General features: G+C 33.4%; 1 pseudogene; it reads left to right on the forward strand.

The window, feature by feature from the left end:
- The first annotated feature begins 1768 nt into the window (after positions 1-1768).
- LOC149533018 (putative pectinesterase 53) lies at positions 1769-3890 on the forward strand (annotated as a pseudogene).
- Positions 3891-5564: the final 1674 nt, after the last annotated feature.

Below are 5564 nucleotides of genomic sequence, written 5' to 3' on the forward strand. Positions count from 1 at the left end.
CTCCTTAAGAAATTTATTTTAATGGGCAATAATTCCTCACTTCGGAAATAGTTATCAACTTAAAAACATGGAAGAAAAATCTTCTTTCTTCTTAAATGGAAGTATCATTATGTTCTATAGTTGCTTTCTAACTCTATTTTTAATCAATGATATTTATATGTCATTTAAAATTCATACTTTTGACAACAGTTTCATCTAAATGCTTTTTTTGCTTGTTAGAGTTTGTCTGTTTTCAACTAGAATAGAAAATCATGCACATAATGCTTTATTTTTTAAATTTCACTTAAACATATTATTTTTGTACAAGAGACTTCAACCTTCCAGCATTGGTGCAATGCTAGCAATAGCTCCAGCGCACAATGCCTTTCCATGCTATGGACATTTTCCCTATGTTGTGTAGTGTTTTTTCTCTTTTTTGTGTATACATGTGTGTGTGTGTGTGTGTGTTTGTGTGTGTGTGTGTGTGTGTGTGTGTGTGTGTGTGTGTGTGTGTGTGTGTGTGTGTGTGTGTGTGTGTGTGTGTGTGTGTGTGTGTGTGTGTGTGTGTGTGTGTGTGTGTGTGTGCGTGTGTGCGCGTGCGTGTGTGCATGCGTGTGTGTGTGTGTGTGTGGGTGTGTGTGCACGCGCACGCGTGCGCGCGCGTGTGCATGTGTGTGTGTGTGTGTGTACACACATTATATTCAGGATGCAGGAACTTGAGTTGAAACTGCTCAATTTAGGGACACACCTCTCAAATTCATTAGGGAAAGGGATGTGGGGTTTGTTGGCGAGGGAAGAGGGGGTGGCATTGGATACATCAAATTTGATATAGCATTTTCCTTTTGAAAATATGGTTTGTTATTATTCCACAAACATCCTAAAAATTCGTATCACCAAAATTTGTTTACTACTATACCCATAGATTTCATTAGTAAGACCTAGAAAATGGTAATATATAGGATCCTTGATGATTGTCAACATCACACCAACGTAAGCCCACATAATAGTCAAATTCTTTCTTGATGTTCAAGCTCTCCATGCAGGCAAAAATCAACAATAATTACATCCTACTTAGATTACAAAAAAGATTGCCCTTCTATTATGGGATTTCTTAAAGTTCCACATGTTAGTGAATATTCAACAATTCCTTTTTGATACTCTACTCTCAAATTTGAATGATAATCCATATCAATTTGATTCATTTTGAGGTTGTATTATTTATCTTATTCTCTTCTAGTTGTGCCCTGGCACTCTTGAGTTCATGTAAAGATTTATAGAACAAGTGGAGCCTAGCCTACATAAATCATCTGCCTTTGACAAGTAATAGATAATCAAGTCTAAAGAAAAAGAGGTTGGGAGCATGCTTTTGACAGGTAATTTTTGAGTGAATTTAACATGTCACATAATTTTTTTTAATATTCCATCAAATTTGAACCAAAAAATTAAATGCTTTTGACCCTAGATCTGAAAGATTTCTAGTAGAGAGTAGATTTAGTCTTCACATGAACTCAACAGTGATAGTGGACAACTAGAGGAGAAGAGGTTGGGAGCATCCTTTTAACTGGTAGTGGTAATAGATAGCCAAATCTGAAGCAAAAGATGCTGGGAGGATGCTTTTGACAAGTAATGTTAAATTGAATCTAACACGTTACATTAAAACTTGTAATATTTAATTAAAATTGAACCAAAAAATTAAATACTTTTGCCCCTGAATCTGGAAGATTTATAGTAGAATGCAATTTCCCCCCAAAAAATTCAATTAAATTCAATTGGGTTTCAAGAGTGAAAAATGTTGAAACAACAAATTCTGATTGTTGTTGTTCTTGATTTGTTATTCACATCTGTAGTGGAAGGCAATGCAAGAGTGCACAAAGAAAAGCCTATCCATACAAGGGCATTGAATATAGAGAATGAGTACACCAAATGGATAAGATGGATGGGTACTCTGAGCCATTCATTATATAAAGTAGCAAAGAAAAAGCTTCTTCCTTCCTCTTACCTTTTGGTGGATCCTATAGATGGAGTAGAGGACTTCACTTCTGTTCAGGAAGCCATTGATTCTCTACCTCTCTTCAATATTTTTAGAGTTGTTATCAAAATCAATGCAGGAGTATATGAGTAAGTATGTGTAAATTAATGTGGTTTCAAAAATAATTGTGTTAGTTTCTTTGCATCAATGCTTATGCTCAATGATATATTAATAAGATGATGAAATATAATTTAAAGATTGAAAATTTAGCTGAGTTTGAAGATTGAAGAGTTGTCTTACTTCAAAGAGGATAAAATGTCACAATTTTATCTTTTGATCTATTAAGATTGTAGTTTACAAATTTGGATTGGATCAACCTCGTGAGTTAGCTAAAAATATTTGGGATTGATATTTATTTTGGTGTTTGACACGGAGAAGGTGAACATATTGATGACAAAAGCATTCGTAACTCTTGAAGGGGTAGGTACAGACTCCACAGTCATCTAATGGGGAGACATGGCAAGAACTTTAGGGCCAAATGGAAAGCCATTGGGCACAGACAATAGTGCCACTGTAGCAGTTAATTATCCTTATTTCATTGCCAAGAACATTACTTTTAAGGTGAGATTTGGGATTTCTTACTTCAAATGCTTTCTATTCAGAATTGGTGTTTATCTAATTTTTGTGCTTGGAATCTTGGATGATTTTGATAAATATCACAATGTATAATTGATTCATAAGTGATAATTTTAATAGGTATTTGAATATATGTGTCAGTGTTCAGTTTGATATTAGTATGTTTTGATGGCTAAATTGTAGTGTTGTTCTTATTAATAAAGTTCAAATTCTATGAAAGAACATTTGTTGATGTTGAATATTTTTTTGAAAACACAGAATACAATGCCTATTCCTCCACGAGGGGTAATAAGGACGCAAGCAGTAGCTTTGAGAATAACATGGGACATAGTAGCTTTCTTTTGGTGTAGCTTCCTTGGAGCTTAGGACACCCTTTATGATCACACTGGACGCCACTATTTCAAAGAATATTATATTGAAGGCTCCATGGATTTTATCTGTGGGAATGGCCTTTCACTCTATGAGGTACATACCCTTTTTGTAATTTGTGAGAAAGATTCTTAAAACAAATTTTCATATTGACCATTTTAAATAGTAGATTCTAAAGTTTCATGATTTATACTCTAACATTTTATTTGTTTTAAGTGATTCATTTGAAGTCATAGTAATGATGAATCTTATTTAAAAAGTTTAGTGATTTCTTATGAACATCATAAATAGATTAGGTAGTAAACCTAAAATAGTACTAACAATTGTGATTTATATGAACAACACACTAACTCTTGTTCAAAAACTATTATGGTTTATATGAACATCATACTCTTTATGGACTATCTAAAATTATATTAATAAATAGGTCTTATTGAAGAGCTTATACCAATAAATGGATATTATTGGAGAAGTTAAACATCATACTCTTCAATTAATTAGATTAATTTGGAAATCTGAAATTATATTAATAGATAGGTCCTATTGAAGAGCCTAGACCAATAAATGGGTATTATTGAGAAGTTAATTTGATTTCATATGAATGACATGTTAAGTTTTGGTGAGCTTGGTCCATATAGAAGTCTATAAATAGATAGGTTTCAGATGAACCACTTAAACAAGTCAAAATGAACTTAATCCCTAAACACACATTTCAATATTATATTTGTTGGTGCAAGGGTGTGTGGTACATGGGATATTTGATACATATGGGGTAATAACAACACAAAAAAGAGAGAGTTCAATAGATGACATAGGATTTGCATTTGTGAGATGTAAAGTGACAAGGTTAGGAGCTCTATATTTGGGGAGAGCATGGGGAACATTTTCAAGAGTGGTGTTTGCGTACACCACTAGTACATTAGGCCCCCATTTTTGACCAATTTTTTTGACCAAAGGCCTATTTGGGTTGTTAAATTCATTTTTAAAAAAAGATGGGCCTGATATCATCGAAATTTTGACCATGGTTAAATTGATAGTCAAAATTTCAACCTTCCGAACATATGATGTGATAATAAAAAAGGGAAAGTGTTCATTTTGTTTTTGCATGCATGACTGTAGTGGGTGGGAGTTTAATCCTTGTGTCTTTCAAGCATGCCTTTTCTGTGAGCTCTCTAAATTATTTGTTCGATGGGCTACTCATCAATCACACTACAATTGGACAGTTATTGTCTTCTCTTCTCGTCATCAACATATGGTTTCTTTGATTCTCACTGGTATGTCATTGCAAGGCTCGATTTCTCCTTGTCTCGACAATCTCTCTTTTCTTAGAATGCTTTCTCTCAAGAATAACAACATTAGGTTTACATTCCTTCTTAATTGGGAAGGGCTTTTTTGTCTATATCAAGATTCTATGAATAAATAGGAAGGCTCCATTCCCTCTAGCAGGTTGTCATTCCTTGCAAGTTCCCATTGTGGCTGGACTTAAGTGACACATTAGACGCTTTAAACAACACAGACTTATCAACTAGTCCTCGATCGAACTAATCAGATTGTCTTATCAATTTTTCAAATATAATCAGTCATATTATCATATGGTCATTGTGTCTTATAGAGAGAATGTATATATTCAAAACTAGATAGGTCACTCTTATATGAGGTCCCTCATTCTTGAATCCAAATATCATTATCATTGTCAAACATAAAACAGACATAAAATCATTTTGGTTATTTGCTTGTTATACAAGTTAGTCTTATCTTTTTGGTTTTCACAAGTCATGCACTTATGCATCTTTGTGATATCGACAAGCTATTAGAGATGTCTAGATGGTTCGTGGCCTTTTTTTTTTGTTTGTTGTTTGTAGGGTTTTTTCCATGAAGTCTAAGGATAGACATGTTGGATATTTGTGATAGACATGTCCATCTATAAGAAAAGTATCAAATGCAAAAAAAATGCAAAGAAAAAACAATGTTCATGACTACCACTTCACATATCTCAACCCTTAATACCCATATGCTTAAATGGATTGGCTAACATTCCTAGTCTATCACAAGTGCTTGTTAAATGAAAAGGGAATATTCCGTCTTGATATGTCAATATCTTGACCTAGACATACCCATTTTAAAAATAAAATGGCTCAATGATGAAAAATAATTAGTCAAAAGGAATTTCTAAGTTGTGGTTAATAATATTTTATTTGCAAGTTCTTTCAATGTGACTAGTTTTATTGAGGACCATTTGATTAGTTTCCTTTTACATCTAGACCTTTCTCGTCCAACCAAACTTTTTATTTACTCTTTGTTTATCATGTTGCAGTTCCCGTTCATCCTATTGCCACTTACCTTATTTTTTATCATGTTCGCATCCATAGTTTGTTGAAGTACAAAATGTGGAAAACTAGTCTTAACACAACATGTAAGGAAGGTGTATAGAAAATTTGCATGATATAGGAAAAGTGGATTTTTTTAAAGGGCATTCCACAACTTTCAAGCAAATTTAATCTGCATCCAAAGCAATTTGGATTCTTTCATCACAACATTTTTGGATTTTTTGAGTTTGGTGCAGAGATCAAGGTCATTCAAACCCACTGAAGTATTGGAAACTGTGATTCTA

The sequence above is a fragment of the Cupressus sempervirens genome, chromosome 10 (genome assembly GCF_028749045.1).
Source record: "Cupressus sempervirens isolate cs-2001-9-10 chromosome 10, ASM2874904v1, whole genome shotgun sequence".
NCBI classification, from domain to species: Eukaryota; Viridiplantae; Streptophyta; class Pinopsida; order Cupressales; family Cupressaceae; genus Cupressus; species Cupressus sempervirens.